This window comes from Bubalus kerabau, chromosome 6, assembly GCF_029407905.1.
Source record: "Bubalus kerabau isolate K-KA32 ecotype Philippines breed swamp buffalo chromosome 6, PCC_UOA_SB_1v2, whole genome shotgun sequence".
Lineage (NCBI taxonomy): Eukaryota > Metazoa > Chordata > Mammalia > Artiodactyla > Bovidae > Bubalus > Bubalus kerabau.
In genome coordinates this window covers 42650901-42669413 of record NC_073629.1, presented here as the reverse complement: position 1 = coordinate 42669413, position 18513 = coordinate 42650901, and the positions used below count along the sequence as shown (strand labels likewise).

General features: G+C 39.8%; 1 long non-coding RNA gene across 1 annotated transcript in view; it reads left to right on the top strand.

The window, feature by feature from the left end:
- The window catches only part of LOC129655050 (uncharacterized), a 157271-nt gene extending 139736 nt beyond the window's left edge, over positions 1-17535 (top strand). Inside the window, exon 4 of the long non-coding RNA XR_008715733.1 lies at positions 15069-17535. This is a non-coding gene — a long non-coding RNA (uncharacterized LOC129655050). The remainder of the gene's footprint in view (positions 1-15068) is intronic.
- The last annotated feature ends 978 nt before the right edge of the window (positions 17536-18513 follow it).

Here is an 18513-nt window from a genome sequence, read left to right as displayed (position 1 = left end):
TGGGAGTTATACTTCTGAACCAGGAGAGAATAGAGCCTGAAGATTTTAAACTGTCCTTCATGCAAATCTCCCAGATGGAATAAATTATGAGGGATGCTTAGAAGGAAGAGGTCTAAATATCCCCTAAAGCCATAGTTTAATAGCCGAGTAGCAGAAGTGGAGTCAACTGAAATGGCTTTGGGGCTACTGCCATGCTAAGTAGCTGATATTGACTCTTGAAAATTCTTATTGGATTAGTACTGCACTCAAATTCCATTAGTTTTCAAAGGACCCGAGAGATAGTTCTCTATCTTGAATAGTCCACTAAAACGGGTTCAATTTGGTTCAGCTTTCAAGGCCATTTGTCTTAAATTCTGTAGATTTCTAACAGCAAGCCCTATAACAAGAAGATCTTTATTTTTATTTCAGAATAATCTTATCTAAAAATATTGTTTCCTGTATCTTTCTTTTTGAGGAGCACACATTTTGCTTTCTTGTTTTTCAAATGTTTACATTTTATTTTTGCTTAGAGAAATATTAACTACCTTTCAGAGATCACTGGGATTGTTTCTTATCTTGGTCATTTGTGACAATCTCTGTATCTTCTTGTTTTAACGTTTGTTGTATTTCACTTGAGAATTTTTGCTTTGAGAATTATTCTCCTACCCCCACTTAAGTAACTGGAAAACTGAAGGAATTGCTATTAACTTAACAGGCCATCTCCTTTCTTTTGTTTCCTGTGAGAGCATTATTTTCACTAGAAAAATTCATCCACCTTCAAGTGGAAATTAAACATTATATATTACTATTAGAAGTAGAAATGGGTAGGGCAAAAAGGTAATGAGGGGAAGGTAAGATGCCACCAAGTAAAGATGGGGTGACTATACAAGACCAATCAGCTGGTGAATTGACTGTGGTTCAGATCACCTCTGAATCCTTCACTGTCCAAGTAGTCACTGGACTTGAAGAAGTATTGATATATCAGTCAAACAAAAGAGATTGAAGTAGATAACCCAGATTCACAATTTATAAATGTACAATGGGCAGTGCTATTTTCTAGAGTGGGGTGGAGGTGCTTGCTATTCCGGACACCTTTTCACCTCTGGAATTACTATTCCCAGAAGCCAAATGAATAATCAGAAAGTAGTTCAGTAAGCATATAATCAGTGCAGAGGAAGCTAGAATAATTTTAAGGCATTATTTCATCCAGTCCAGGTAGACCCAATGAATCTTACCTGCTCTCTAACAGGGTAACCTATCTGGGGAGGTTACATGCTCCATATTTCCTGTCTGGAAATGGCTGCTAATCTCTGGAATGTTTGTTTGTTTGTTTGTTTTTTAATCTGACCATCCTCCTTTAGTTCCTTTAGTCCTTCTTTAGACATGGTACAATTTAACCAAAATGACTCTTGCTTGCCCAATTGAAATCACTTTGATTTCAGTTTTGAGCTTTCCTAAATTCTTCACATCTATTAGTTAAAACCTGGTGGTTAATACAACCATCATATATGCATTTTTCTAGTTCAGAAGACATTCATTTTCTTCAGTTTTAAGTTCCTGGGTAGAGAATGCCTCACTGTTAATCATTATATATTGCCACAAATCTGCATCATGATACTATAATAATATTTTTGAGTGCTTGTGGTGTGCTGGATACTGGGCTGGTATTGTATGAAATCCTAAGAATACTCTCTTTTTATAGGTGAGAAAATTGAGAATCAGAAAGGCTCAGACACTTGTCCCAAATCTCACAAGTGAACAGCAGTGGGAGTCCAGCTAGGTCTCTGGCTCTTTTCACTGTGCTCTCAGCCACATATATTTTGTTTTTGATGTTTTGTTTGAAAATTGCTAAAATAGAAAGTGGCATTAAAGGCAGGGGAAGACTACTTTACTGTGTACCTTATAGTTCTTTCTTGGGAAACCTATGTCATCGAGTCCATCAACCCTGTGTTCATTTAAACTGTGGCATTGGATTTGGTTAGTATCCACATCTAAAATAATCAAAAATGAAGTGGAAAAGCCATGAAAAGACATGGAGGAAAATAAACTGTGTATTTCTAAGTGAAAGAGGTCAGTCTGGAAAGTCTACAAGCCAAATGATTCCAACTATATAACATTCTAGAAAAAGTAAATTATGGAGAAAATAAAACATGTGGTTTCCAGGACTTGTGTGGGGGAAGGGGTGAACAAGCAGAGCACAGGTTTCTAGGGCAGTAAAACTTATCTGTACAATAATGTAATAATGTGCATGCTCAGTTGTGTCCAACTCTTTGCAACCCCATGGACTGTAGCCCACAAGGCTCCTCTGTCCATAAAATTTTCCAGGCAAGAATACTGAAGTGAGTTGCCATTTCCTTATCCAGGGAATCTTCCCAATCCAGGAATCAAGTCCACATCTCTGCATCTCCTGCATTGGCAGACAGTTTCTTTACCTGGGAAGCCCTCAGTATGACAGATGAAAGTTATTATACATTTGCTAAAATCCATAGAATGTGCGATACCAAGAGTGACCCTAATGTAAACAATGGACTTTGGATAATAAGGATGTGGCAATGAAGATTCATCAGTTGTAACATATGTACCTCTGGTGTAGGATGTCGATAATGGAAGAGGTTCTCTGAATATGTGTATATGGGAACAGGAAGTATATGGGAACTCTTTGTACCTTCTCCTGAGTTTTGCTGTGAATCTAAAATCCTTCTAGGGCTCCCCTTGTGGCTCAGCTGATAAAAAATCTGCCTGCAATGCAGGAGACCTGGGTTCAATCCCTGGGTTGGGAAGATCTCCTGGAGAAAGGAAAGGCTACTCACTCCAGTATTCTGGCCTGGAGAATTCCATTGACTGTATAGTCCATGGGGTTGCAAAGAGTCGGACATGACTGAGTGACTTTCATTTTCACTTTAAAATCCTTATAAATATAAAACCTATTTTTAAAAAATTCAGTGGAAAATAGCAAGAAGAAGTGTGTTTTCCTTGGAAATGACACCTGCTTCTTCTTTGGAGTAGGTGCGATATGTCCCATTATACAATAATTCTACCCTCAAAAGCCTCCTTCTTCTTCAAATTATCCATCCTCATCCATTATTCTTACAAAGCCTTAAGAAAGCAAAGCATCTTTTTTGTGTTTATGTGTGTTGATCTGCTATTATGGAAACGAAAGGCAATATGATTACCATTTGGGCTGAGAAAGAAAAGAATCATTCTGGTTTCTCCCCTTTCTCCATTTCAAGGCTTCCTTGGTGGAGTATGGGATAGTGAGGAGGAGGTGGAGAGGCAAGTAGGATAAAAATGAAATTCCTGCAAAACATGTGAAGAGTTGCATCCTTGACATCTGATATTTTTCTACATCGTAGCACCTATTATTTTTTCATAACATTAATCATTGCAAAATATAACTACAGGGAAGGTGCTTTTTACTTTAACCCCCAAATAATTCAGTTCCAGGATTTAAAGGCTCTGCATGACATTTTGTACCTCAAAGATCACAGCTCCCAAAATCCATCAAACCAGACAACTCACACTGTTACTGGAAAGAAATATTCAAATATGTGAGCAAGCCTAGCAGTCTCTCATGCCTTTTAAGAATATAAATGGATAATTCTTCACATGCACACTGCTGAAATTAAATGAGCAGCATGAGATGGCGAATAGCAAAATACTGATGTGAAATACTCTGGGTGACTGCTCCTTGCACAGTGGGGAGCTGGAGACTCCATGGGAGGTAGAAAGAAAAAAAAGGCTAAGCTATCTAGGTGGTGTTCTCTGGTTGGTGTGGGAGAGGGGAGGTGGGTGTCTCTGACAGTTGGGCTGCAAGTTGAAGAGGATGGGAGTGGGAGGAACAAGCAAGTGTGACTGCAGGCTGCTTCATTTGCATATGGTCCACAAGCTGGCTCCCTGTCAATCCACCACCCACTCTCCCCTCCTCATCCTGGGTGGGTGTTCCTTTTGGACATGATCTGTCAGCCACTGGACATTAAAAAGTTGATCTGCTCAAACAGAATTTGTTCCAAGGATATATGGCAACCACAAAGGGAAAAAAGTGCGAAGGATGAAGCACTAGAGACTTTTCTTTATTGAGATACTATATTTCAGTATTCTTATTAGAATGAAACTGACCTCTCAGGTCAAGACAGATTAAAGCAGGGCTCTGGAATTTAAATGTGTGTCATAGAATTTACATATCCAATCTCTTTTAACTAATCATTTGCTGGTATTTTGTTAAAGCTAGTTTCTGAGAGCTTTTGCTGAACAATGGGAGTCCCCAGGAATGCTTTCTCCCTCCCTCTGTCAGACTGTTTTAACTTTGTATAACATGGTTTCTTAAAAGCATGATAAGAAGAGCTTAGGAAATTAAAGAAAAAAAAAAACTGTTCAAACAGAATTTAATTAAACAGCTACCAACATCTGCATTCCATGAGAAGTACTTAGAAAAATTTCTTTCTCTGTGTTATTTGTTTTTGGTGGAATGAGCGAAGAGGAAACATGCTAAATAAATATGGTGTTCATGATGGTGAACTGTTTGTTGAAAGGTTAATGGCTGTGCAAATGTTTAGTAGAGAGCTGTCAACATTTTCACTTGTGGAAACAAGACCACATATTCAGACATTTTTGAAACATGGTTTTTATCATTTACTCAGGATATGTAAGCAGGCAGACAAGAGGGAACGTTCACAAGTCAGAAGCCACATGATTGTTCATCTCAGTTTCGAATATATCAGTTTTACAAATCCTCCTTTGAATACAACCCAGGAGCAACACCACCCTTTCCAGGAGTAACACCACCCTTTCCAGGAGTTGTTTTGGGATCCCTTGAAGAGGGATATCCTATACTCACAAATATACAAATTTACATTATACTTTGAGAAGCAATTCAAGCATATATTTTGAAATATATGGGGGAATATAAGGGGGAATAAGCATAGGTAAATTATAAATCTACTCAGAAACACAGATAAACATTTGAAAACAAGGGCAGTCACACTAAATAGGTAAGATATTCTGAATTAGATGTGCATTGGATGAGAATGGGATTCACAGCATTCATCTAGAAGCATAAAGGGACTAAAACATTGAGGTTGTAAATTGTTAAGGCTAACTTTTATTAGTTGAGTTTTAACTTTCAAGATATACAGCATAAGGAGGGGTGTGCTTGTGAGTGAAGTGAAGTGAAGTCGCACAGTCGTGTCCGACTCTTTGCGACCCCATGGACTGTAGCCCACCAGGCTCCTTCATCCATGGAATTTTCTAGGCAAGAATACTGGAGTGGGTTGCCATTAAATCACTACACTGAACATTTTTTATGCTGGCATAATTTAACTTTATAATTTAAAATAATTTTGTTTAGTTTTCTCCATTGTTTAGATCAGTATATGAGAATTACTACATTTATTTTAAATGGTGGCATGAGACTTTCAGGGGGTCTGTTCCTTGCCACACATCTGGCTGGTTCCAGAAAGAGATAGACTTTAAGAGAAGCTATGGGTAGAACAGCCCTGGGTGTTCTTTGGAAGGAATGGAGCTCAAGCTTAAACTCCAGTACTTTGGCCACTCGTGTGAAGAGTTGACTTATTGGAAAAGACTCTGATGTTGGGAGGGAATGGGGGCATGAGGAGAAGGGGATGACAGAGGATGAGATGGCTGGATGGCATCACCGACTTGATGGACGTGAGTTTGAGTGAACTCTGGGAGATGGTGATGGACATGCTGCAGTTCATGGGGTCACAAACAGTTGGACACGACTGAGCGACTGAACTGAACTGAACTGAACTGAACTGATGTGTAGAAACTCCATTCTCTTGTCTCAATTATTGCTGCTAAGTCGCTTCAGTCATGTCTGACTCTGTGTGACCCCATAGACAGTAGCCCACCAGGCTCCCCTGTCCCTGGGATTCTCCAGGCAAGAACACTGGAGTGGGTTGCCATTTCCTTCTCCAATGCATGAAGGTGAAAAGTGAAAGTGAAGTCTCTCAGTCATGTCCGACTCTTTGTGACCCCATAGACTGCAACCTACCAGGCTCCTCGGTCCATGGGATTTTCCAGGCAAGAGTACTGGAGTGGGGTGCCATTGCCTTCTCTGTCTCAATTATTCAATTATTGTCTCAATTATTAGATAAGCCCTATTGTAATATCAGGCTTCCCTAGTGGCTTGGTGGTAAAGAATTTGCCTGCAATGCAGAAGACAAGATACAGGTTTGACCCATGGATGGAGAAGATAGATTCCCTAGAGAAGGAAATGGCAACCCACTCTAGTTCTCAGCCATTGAACTGTACTCTTCATTTGAGTTTATTATTATGTTTATTTGAGCTATGACTATTATAGTATTTTTGAAACTGTCATGTTTTGCTAAATGGAGACATTTGTTTCTCCACACTGGTTGATTAGTATTTGGGGCTGGTATCATACTTGACTGACTTGTATTCCAGTGTGTACTGACAAACTGGCCTGATCTTGGATGATGGAGAGTTGGGAGGGAAGTAGTGAGTAGGTGTCTAGATGTCAATCCAACATTGCCAGCTCCCAGCTCCAAAGTTCTTATCCTAAGTCTTCATTTACCGTCCATTTCAACTTTTTCTGCTCCCTTGGCACCTGCTTGACATCTAGATCAATTTAGTGATCAAAGTCATTCTGACCAAGAAGAATATCTAACCAAAGTAAGTCTTACAAGGGATTCTAGACACTTGTAATTGATTGATGGCTAATCTAGGGCTGTGAAACTATGGCACTGAAAATCATTTCTAATGTGTGAGAACCTCAGAAATGCTTTAAGAGAACTCTGCAAGTTGTATTGATTCATGCATCAGTAGCAAAGCCAAGCATCACAGCATTTCCTTTCTTTCTGGATCTGTACTCTGTTATTAAACACCCACATTTGAAAATATCCTTTGTCTCGTAATCTACTCATATTCTTGAGATTTCACCTGTTGTGGCATAGATGAGTGTTGCCATCCTGATGTCTATGTCCTCTTCTTGGAACTCCCAATTTTTTCTTGATACGTGGTTGGATGGAAAAAGGACTACATTTGCAAATAGGCATGGTCATATGTTCCAAATAGGAAAAGGAGTACGTCAAGGCTGTATATTGTCACCCTGCTTATTTAACTTATATGCAGAGTACATCATGAGAAATGCTGAACTGGAGGAAGCACAAGCTGGAATCAAGATTGTTGGGAGAAATATCAATAACCTCAGATATGCAGATGACACCACCCTTATGGCAGAAAGTGAAGAGGAACTAAAAAGCCTCTTGATGAAAGTGAAAGAGGAGGGTGAAAAAGTGGGTTTAAAGCTCAACATTCAGAAAACTAAGATCATGGCATCTGGTCCCATCACTTCATGGCAAATAGATGGGGAAACAGTGGAAACAGTGTCAGACTTTATTCTTTTGGGCTCCAAAATCACTGCAGATGGTGATTGCAGCCATGACATTAAAAGACACTTACTCCTTGGAAGGAAAGTTATGACCAACCTAGATAGCGTATTAAAAAGCAGAGACATTGCTTTGCCAACAAAGGTCTATCTAGTCAAGACTATGGTTCCCTGGTGGCTCAGAGGTTAAAGCGTCTGCCTGCAATTCAGGAGACCAGGGTTCAATCCCTGGGTGGGGAAGATTCCCCTGGAGAAGAAAATGGCAACCCACTCCAGTATTCTTGCCTGGAGAATCCCATAGATGGAGGAGCCTGGTGGGCTACAGTCCACAGGGTCGCAAAGAGTCAGACACGACTGAGGGACTTCAATTTCACTTTCACTTTTCATGGTTTTTCCAGTGGTCATGTATAGATGTGAGAGTTGGACTGTGAAGAAAGCTGAGCACCAAAGAATGGATGCTTTTGAACTGTGGTGTTGGAGAAGACCCTTGAGAGTCCCTTGGACTGCAAGGAGGTCCAACCAGTCCATCCTAAAGGAGATCATACCTGGGTGTTCACTGGAAAGACTGATGCTAAAGCTGAAACTCCAGTACTTTGGCCACCTCATGCGAAGAGTTGACTCATTGGAAAAGACCCTGATGCTGGGAGGGATTGGGGGAAGGAGGAGAAGGGGACCACAGAGGATGAGATGGCTGGCTGGCATCACCAACTCGATGGACGTGAGTCTGAGTGAACTCTGGGAGTTGGTGATGGACAGGGAGGCCTGGCGTGCTGCGATTCATGGGGTTGCAAAGAGTTGGACACGACTAAGTGACTGAACTGAACTGAACTGATGGTCATATGTCTAAAGTCTAGTCAAAGGGATATAAGTGGAAATGTGTGGCGGCTTCTGGGAAATTTTCTTAAGGTAGGTGAAAAATTTTACTTTGATCCTTCTTTCTTTTTTGACTATGATGGCTACTCCATTTCTTCTAAGGGATTCTTGCCTACAATAGTAGATAATAATGGTCATCTGAGTTAAATTCACCCATTCTGTCCATTTTAGTTTGCTGATTCTTAAAATGTCAATGTCCATTCTTGCCATCTCCTGTTTGACCACTTCCAATTTGCCTTGATTTGTGGATCTAATATTCCAGGTTCCTATGCAATATTGCTTTTTACAGTATCCAAGTTTGCTTCCATCACCAGTCACATCCACAGCTGGGTATTGTTTTTGCTTTGGCTCCATCTCTTCATTCTTTCTGGAGTTATTTCTCCACTGATCTCCAGTAGCATATTGGGCACCTACTGACCTGGGGAGTTCATCTTTCAGTGTCCTATCTTTTTGCCTTTTCATACAGTTCATGTGGTTTGCCATTCCCTTCTCCAGTGGGCCACGTTTTCTCAGAACTCTCCACCATGACCCATCTGTCTTGGGTGGCCCTACATGGCATGGCTCATAGTTTCATTGAGTTAGACAAAGCTGTGGTCCATGTGATCAGATTGATTAGTTTTCTGTGACTGTGGTTTTCATTCTTTCTGCCCTCTGATGGAGAAGTTTAAAAGGCTTATGGAAGCTTCCTGAAGGGAGAGACTGACTGAGGGGGAAACTGGGTCTTGTTCTGATGGGCAGGGCCATGCTCAGTAAATCTTTAATCCAATTTTCTGTTGAAGGGCAGGGCTGTGTTCCCTCCCTTTTGTTTGACCTGAGGCCAAACTATGGTGAAGGTAATGAAGATAATGGCAACCTGCTTCAAAAGGTCTCAACCAGGCATGCTACACTCAGTGCCCCCAACCCTGCAACCGGCCACCCACACCTTTGCCAGAGACTCCTGGACACTAATGGGCAAGTCTGGGTCAATCTCTTGTGGGGTCACTGCTCCTTTCTCCTGGGTCCTGGTATGCACAAGGTTCTGTTTGTGCCCTTCCAGAGTCTGTTTCCCCAGTCCTGTGTAAGTTCTGGCAGCTCTATGGTGGGTTAACGGCAACCTCTTCCGAGAGGGCTTATGCCATACCCAGGTCTACTGCACCCAGAGCCCCTGCCTCCACAGCAGTCCACTGCTGACCCATACCTCCCCAGAAGACACCCAAACACAGTTCTGTTTCAGTCCCTGTGGGGTCTCTGGTCCTGGTGCCCACAAGGTATATTTGAGCCCTCTGAGTGTCTCTGATGGCTATGGTGTTTGATTCTAAATGCGATTTCGTGTCTCCTACCATCTTGCTGGGCCTTCTCCTTTGCCCTTGAAGGTGGGATATCTCCTCAAAGTTGCTCCAGCACTCCAGCACAGTGCAGCCACCGCTCCAGTGCCATGCAGGAGTAGCCATCATAGTCAACAACAGAGTCTGAAATGCAGTAAATAGATGCAGTCTCAAAAATGACAGAATTATCTCTGTTCGTTTCCAAGGCAAACGATTCAGTATTACAGTAATCCAAGTCTATACCCTGACTAGTAATACTGAAGAAGCTGAAATTGAATGGTTCTATGAAGACCTACTGGAGAAGGCAATGGCACCCCACTCCAGTACTCTTGCCTGGAAAATCCCATGGACGGAGGAGCCTGGTAGGCTGCAGTCCATGGAGTCGCTAAGAGTCGGGAACGACTGAGCGACTTCACTTTCCCTTCTCACTTTCATGCATTGGAGAAGGAAATGGCAACCCACTTCAGTATTCTTGCCTGGAGAATTCCAGGGACGGGGAAGCCTGGTGGGCTGCCGTCTATGGGGTCGCACAGAGTCGGAAACGACTGAAGTGACTCAGCAGCAGCAGCAGCATGAAGACCTACAAGACATTCTAGAACTAACACCCAAAAAGATGTTCTTTTCATTATGGGGGACTGGAATGCAAAAGTAGGAAGTCAAGAAATACCTGGAGTAATAGGCAAATTTGGCCTTGGGGTACAGAATGAAGCAGGGCAAAGGCTAACAGAGTTTTGTCAAGAGAACGCACTGGTCATAGCAAACATCCTCTTCCAACAACACAAGAGAAGACTCTTCACATGGACATCACCAGATGGTCAATACCAAAATCAGATTGATTATATTCTTTGCAGCCAAAGATGGAGACACTCTCTACGGTCAGAAAAAACAAGACTGGGAACTGACTGTGGCTCAGATTATGAACTCCTTATTGCCAAATTCAGACTTAAATTGAAGAAAGTAGGGAAAACCACTAGACCATTCAGGTATGACCTAAATCAAATCCCTCATGACTACACAGTGGAAGTGAGAAATAGTTTCAAGGGGTTAGAGTGCTTGAAGAACTATGGACAGAGGTTCATGACATTGTACAGGAGGCAGTGATCAAGACCATCCCCAGGAAAAAGGAATGCAAAAAGGCAAAGTGTTTATCTGAGGAAGCCTTAAAAACAGCTATGAAAAGAAGAGAAGCTAAAGGCAAAGGAGAAAAGGAAAGATATACCCATTTGAATGCAGAGTTTCAAAGAATAGCAAGGAGAGATAAGAAAGCCTTCCTCAGTGATCAGTGCAAAGAAATGGAGGAAAACAACAGAATGGGAAAGACTAGAGATCTCTTCAAGAAAATGAGAGATACCAAGGGAACATTTCATGCAAAGATGGGCACAATAAAGGACAGAAATGGTGTGGACCTAACAGAAGCAAAGATATTAAGAAGAAGTGGCAAGAACACACAGAAGAACTATACCAAAAAGATCTTCATGACCCAGATAATCATGATGGTGTGATCACTCACCTAGAGCCAGACATCCTGGAATGTGAAGTCAAGTGGGCCTTAGGAAGCATCACTATGAACAAAGCTAGTGGAGGTGATGGAATTCCAGTTGAGCTATTTCAAATCCTGAAAGATGATGCTGTGAAAGTGCTGCACTCAATATGCCAACAAATTTGGAAAATTCAGCATTAGCCACAGGACTGGAAAAGATGAGCTTTCATTCCAATCCCAAAGACAATGCCAAAGAATGCTCAAACTACCACACAATTGCACTCATCTGAGACTTTGCAAAGTAATGCTCAAAATTCTCCAAGCCAGGCTTCAGCAATATGTGAACTGTGAACTTCTTGATTTTCAAGCTGGTTTTAGAAAAGGCAGAGGAACCAGAGATCAAATTGCCAACATCCACTGAATCATCGAAAAAGCAAGACAGTTTCAGAAAAACGTCTACTTCTGCTTTATTGACTATGCCAAAGCCTTTAACTGTGTGGATCACAGCAAACTTTGGAAAATTCTGAAAGAGATGGGAATATCAGACCAACTGACCTGCCTCCTGAGAAATCTGTATGCAGGTCAAGAAGCAACAGTTAGAACTGGACGTGAAACAACAGACTGGTCCAAATCAGGAAAGGAGCACAAGACTATATACTGGCACCATACTTATTTAACTTATATAGAGTACATCATGAGAAATGCTGGGCTGGATGAAGCACAAACTGGAATCAAGATTGCTGGGAGAAATATCAGTAATCTCAGATATGAAGATGACATCACCCTATGGCAGAAAGTGAAGAACTCAAGAGCCTCTTGATGAAAGTAAAAGAGGAGAATGAAAAAGTTGGCTTAACCTCAACATTCAGAAAACTAAGATCATGGCATCTGGTCCCATGACTTCATGGGAAAACAGTGGAAACAGTGGCTGACTTTTATGTTTTTGGGCTCCAAAATCAAATTTAAAAGACGCTTGATCCTTGGAAGAAAAGCTATGACCAACCTAAACAGGTTATTAAAAAGCAGAGACTTGACTTTGCCAGCAAAAGTCTATCTAGTCATCAGATCAGATCAGATCAGTCGTTCAGTTGTGTCCAACTCTTTGCGACCTCATGAACCACAGCACTCCAGGCCTCCCTGTCCATCACCAACTCCCAGAGTTCACTCAGACTCACGTCCATCGAGTCAGTGATGCCATCCAGCCATCTCATCCTCTGTCGGTCGTCCCCTTCTCCTCCTGCCCCCAATCCCTCCCAGCATCAGGGTCTTTTCCAATGAGTCAACTCTTCGCATGAGGTGGCCAAAGTACTGGAGTTTCAGCTTTAGCATCATTCCTTCCAAAGAAATCCCAGGGCTGATCTCCTTCAGAATGGACTGGTTGGATCTCCTTGCAGTCCAAGGGACTCTCAAGAGTCTTCTCCAACACCACAGTTCAAAAGCATCAATTCTTTGACGCTCAGCCTTCTTCACAGTCCAACTCTCACATCCATACATGACCACAGGAAAAACCATAGCCTTGACTAGACGGACCTTTGTTGGCAAAGTAATGTCTCTGCTTTTGAATATGCTATCTAGGTTGGACATAACTTTCCTTCCAAGGAGTAAGCATCTTTTAATTTCATGGCTGCAGTCACCATCTGCAGTGACTTTGGAGCCCAAAGAGATAAAGTCTGACACTGTTTCCACTGTTTCCCCATCTATTTCCCATGAAGTGGTGGGACTGGATGCCATGATCTTTGTTTTATGAATGTTGAGCTTTAAGCCAACTTTTTCACTCTCCACTTTCACTTTCATCAAGAGGCTTTTGAGTTCTTCTTCACTTTCTGCCATAAGGGTGGTGTCATCTGCATATCTGAAGTTATTGATATTTCTCCTGGCAATCTTGATTCCAGTTTGTGTTTCTTCCAGTCCAGCATTTCTCATGATGTACTCTGCATATAAGTTAAATAAACAGGGTGACAATATACAGCCTTGATGAACTCCTTTTCCTATTTGGAACCAGTCTGTTGTTCCATGTCCAGTTCCAACTGTTGCTTCCTGACCTGCATACAAATTTCTCAAGAGGCAGGTCAGGTGGTCTGGTATTCCCATATCTTTCATAATTTTCTACACTTTATTGTGATCCACACAGTCAAAGGCTTTGGCATAGTCAATAAAGCAGAAGTAGATGTTTTTCTGGAACTCTCTTGCTTTTTCCACGATCCAGCGGATGTTGGCAATTTGATCTCTAGTTCCTCTGCCTTTTCTAAAACCAGCTTGAACTTGAGGAAGTTCACGGTTCACATATTGCTGAAGCCTGGCTTGGAGAATTTTGAGCATTACTTTACTAGAGTGTGAGATGAGTGCTATTGTGCGGTAGTTTGAGCATTCGTTGGCATTGCTTTTCTTTGGGATTGGAATGAAAACTGACCTTTTCCAGTCCTGTGGCCACTTCTGAGTTTTCCAAATTTGTTGGCATATTGAGTGCAGCACTTTCACAGCATTATCTTTCAGGATTTGGAATAGCTCAACTGGAATTCCATCACCTCCACTAGCTTTGTTCATAGTGATGCTTTCTAATGCCCACTTGACTTCACATTCCAGGATGTCTGGCTCTAGGTCAGTGATCACACCATTGTGATTATCTTGGTCGTGAAGATCTTATTGGTACAGTTCTTCTGTGTATTCTTGCCATCTCTTCTTAACATCTTCTGCTTCTGTTAGGTCCATACCATTTCTGTCCTTTATCGAGCCCATCTTTGCATGAAATGTTCCTTTGGTATCTCTGATTTTCTTGAAAAGACCCCTAGTCTTTCCCATTCTGTTGTTTTCCTCTATTTCTTTGCATTGATCACTGAAGAAGGCTTTCTTATCTCTTCTTGCTATTCTTTGGAATTCTGCATTCAGATGTTTATATCTTTCCTTTTCTCCTTTGCTTTTCGCGTCTCTTCTTTTCACAGCTATTTGTAAGGCCTCCCCAGACAGCCATTTTGCTTTTTTGCATTTCTTTTCCATGGGAATGGTCTTGATCCCTGTCTCCTGTACAATGTCACGAACCTCATTCCATAGTTCATCAGGCACTCTATCTATCAGATCTAGGCCCTTAAATCTATTTCTCACTTCCACTGTATAATCATAAGGGATTTGATTTAGCTCTTACCTGAAGGGTCTAGTGGTTTTCCCTACTTTCTTCAATTTAAGTCTGAATTTGGCAGTAAGGAGTTCATGATCTGAGCCACAGTCAGCTCCTGGTCTTGTTTTTGCTGACTGTATAGAGCTTCTCCATCTTTGGCTGCAAAGAATATAATCAATCTGATTTTGGTGTTGACCATCTGGTGATGTCCATGTATAGAGTCTTCTCTTGTGTTGTTGGAAGAGGGTGTTTGTTATGACCAGTGCATTTTCTTGGCAAAACTCTATTAGTCTTTGCCCTGCTTCATTCCGTATTCCAAGGCCAAATTTGCCTGTTACTCCAGGTGTTTCTTGACTTCCTACTTTTGCATTCCAGTCCCCTATAATGCAAAGGATATCTTTGGTGGGTGTTAGTTCTAAAAGGTCTTGTAGGTCTTCATAGAACCATTCAACTTCAGCTTCTTCAGAGTTACTGGTTGGGGCATAGTTTTTCCAGTAGTCATGTATGGATGAGAGTTGAACCTAAAGAAAACTGAGAGCTGAAGAATTAATGCTTTTGAACTGTGGTGTTGGAGAATCTCTTCAGAGTCCTTTGGACAGCAAGGGAGATCCAACCAGTCCATCCTATAGGAAATCAGTCCTGAATATTCATTGGAAGGACTGATGATAAAGCTGAAACTCCAATACTTTGGCCACTTGATGGGAAGAGCTGACTCATTAGAAAAGACCCTGATGCTGGGAAAGATTGAGGGTGGGAGGAGTAGGGGTTGATAGAGGATGAGATGGTTGGATGGCATCTCCAACTCAATGGACATGAGTTTGAGTAAACTCTGGGAGTTGGTGATGGACAGGGAGGCCTGGCATGATGCAGTCCATGGGATCCCAAAGAGTTGGACACAACTGAACGATTGAAGTGAACTGAACCTCTTCTCTCTACTTTCTTTCTATTCTTTAGAACTCAGACATGATGGTTAGAACACCATGTGGACCAAGGATAAGTAAACATGCTGTAGAACTGAAAGCAGTCCAAGTTCCAGGTGATAATGAGACCACCACATCAGCTTTTGTTTGCCTATGGGAAGGAAAAGTCTATTTGTTGAAAGAAAATTCTAATTTCTTTTGGTTGAGAGCCTCATTGTTGGATCTTTATGAAGTCTTGTATAGGAAAATGGTACTAATGTGCTGGTAACATATGTCATTTGTAGTCCCTTTGTAAACTATGAGGAAACAAGTATGGGACTTTTCATGTGATCGTCAGGGATAAGTTGCTTTAGTAGCATCATGGAGGAAAATCACAGCGCCTCGATGCAGTCTTCTACACAGATGCTCTAGAGCTGTCACTTCTGCTGATAAAGCAGTTAATTCTGCTGATTCCCTGTTGGTTCTGGTGCACATTCCTGGGCAATTTATCATGGGACACCTTCTGGTTTTTTCCTGAACCAAAATGAGGAACACTAATTTAAACTTTTACAAGTCATTAAAGTTGTCACATATGTAAGGTCATCAAAAGTTTTTATAGCAGCTAATTTATGGCATTATGATTTAAATGATTAAATACTAATTTTTCATATTAGAAGACAACAGAAATGAGAAATTCAGGGGTCTTTATGTGGTCAAATGAGTCCAAACTTTTTGCAGACAAAAGAAGGAAAATAGACTTGGAAATAAATATGCAAAACACGAAACATATAATTATTTGACTTGTAGGCTTTAATCCCCTTCAAATCAAAGTGCGTGTTTAATATGGATGTTTCAATAGTACTACATCTTTTAAAGTGAAATCTTCCATTGTTTGATTAAAGAATTTCATTTGTGTTCACTGTGTCTATTTTCTGTAAGGTAATTATGAAATACTTATTATGTATAAGACACTGAGTTATGCTCTATGATGGAGTAAGCACAAATGTCTCAAAGAGAGAAAATAGCATGAAAATGTTTTAGTGAGCATGAGATTATCAGTGTAGATATGCCATTATTCACTGAGGACTTGAAGGCAATGTACTGAAATTTTCACGATCATTTTTAAGTGATGTATAGGATATTTCCTGAATCTTTAGGATCATTTGTTAGCTTCAATAGATGCTTGGGAAAAGTCTGTGTTTTGCAAAGTCATGGATATTATTTAATTATGTTTTTATCACTAGACACTGAAAATACAGTTTGTCTTTTTAAAAAATCTTATTGATGTATAGCTAATTTACAATGTTTTGTTAGTTTCAGCTGTACAGCAAAGTGATTCAGTTATACATATATTCATTCTTTCTCAGAGTCTTTTCTCTCATAGGTTATCAAAGAATATTGAATAGAGTTTCTATGTCTATGGATCTGCTTCTGTTTTATAAATAAGTTCATTTATATTGTATTTTAGATTTCACATGTAAGTAATCATATTTGTCTTTCTCTTTTTGACTTAACTTCACTTAGTATGAGATTCTCTAGGTCCATCCATGATGCTGCAAATGACATTATTTCCTTCTTTTTATGGCTGGGTAGTATTCCATTCCATTCTATTTATATTCCACATAAATATATATATTTACCACATCTTCCTTATCCATTCATCTGTTAATGGACATTTAAGTTGCTTCCATGTCTTGGCCATTGTAAACAGTGCTGCTATGGACATTGAGGTTCATATATCTTTTTGAACTAGAGTTTTCTGTGGATATATGCTCAGAAGTAGGATTGCTGAATCATATGGTAACCCTATTTTTACTTTTGTAAGGAACCTCTACACTGTTTTCCATAGTGGCTGCACCAATTTATATTCCCACTAACAATATAGGAGGGTTCCCTTTTCTCCACACCCTCCCTAGTGTTTATTATTTGTAAAATTTTTAATGATGGCCATTCTGACTGGTGTGAGGTGATATTTCATTGTAGTTTTGATTTGCATTTCTCTAATAATTAGCAATGTTGAGCATCTTTTCATGTGCCTGTGGACCATCTGTATGTCTTCTTTAAAGAGATTTCTATTTAGATCTTCTGCCCATTTTTTGATTGAGTTGTTTGTTTCTTTTTTGTTATTGAGTTGTATGAGCTTTTATACATTTTGGAAATTAAGGCTTTGTTGGTTTCATTGTTTGTAAAAATTATCTCCCAGTCCATAGGTTGTTTTTTCATTCTGTTTATGTTTTCCTTTTCTATGCAAATTCTTATAAGTTTGATTAGGTTTCAGTTGTTTACTTCTGGTTTTATTTCTGTTGCCTTGGGAGACTGACCTAAGAAAACATTGTTATGATTTATGTCAGAGAATGTTTTGCCTGTGTTCTCTTCTAGGAGTTTTATGGGAGAAAATTTTCATTGTTTTTCAAATATGTTTTCTGCTTGGCTTATGTGATTTTTTTAATACATTTTCCAGAGAGCTGTTGCTTGAGAATGCTGATGCTGGAGGTAATAATAATGCCAACCACAAGTCAGGCATTTTATATGTTTTAAAATAAAATTCATAACGATTAAAGGGCAATTTTCATATTGCTTATTTTGTTAATGAAAAAACTAAGACAGAGATATTTAAGTTAATAGAGGGGTTCAGAACAGACCTCCCCAAGATGTTCCACTTGGGCATGAAGATTATTTTTTTGTTTGTTTGTTTTTTCTTCTTCTTTTTTATTTTTCAAATGTGAAAGTATGATAACACATTTATAGGAGACTTGGAAAATACAGAACAAAATTACATATAGTTCTAATATGTATTACAATTATTTTTTAAGTAGATAAATAAAGATTTTTGGTTAGAGTTTCAAAATCACACTCTCAAAAACCATCAGAATGAATATACAGAAAAGTAGAAGAATATAGTAGACCTGAAAAGCCCTTTGAGCCAATTCAACATAATTAAAATACATACAGTTTTCACATAGCATCAGTATACAAATTCTATTCAAGTTCCCATGGACTATAAACCAGGAAACATAGGACTACATCCAGGGACATAAAACAAGGTGCAAAAATTTCATGTCTAGAGGTATGTAAATCATAGAGTCTGTTCTCATCATTGTGGAATTATATTAGAAATCAGTTTCAAAAGATACTCAAAAATAAGCCACATATTTTCAAGTACAATGTGACACTCACCAAGAGAGATCTTTGACTTAGCCACTGAAAGCCTCACTAAGGTTGAAAAACTGAAAAAACATACAGGGTGATTGCAGAGATGAAAGCATTTAAATGAGAAATTAATATAAAAATAAGAAATTAATATCAAAGATACTTAAAAAAACCCATATATTTGGAAATTAAAGGTTCACTTTTAAATGATGGGTGTTTGTAAGAAGCCATAAAAAAAGAAATAAGAAAATATTTGTAACAGAATAAAAATGAAAAGAGAATTTATTAGAATTTGTTGCATGCAACTGAAGCTTCTTAAGTACAACTAAATACAATGTGGAATCTTGAAT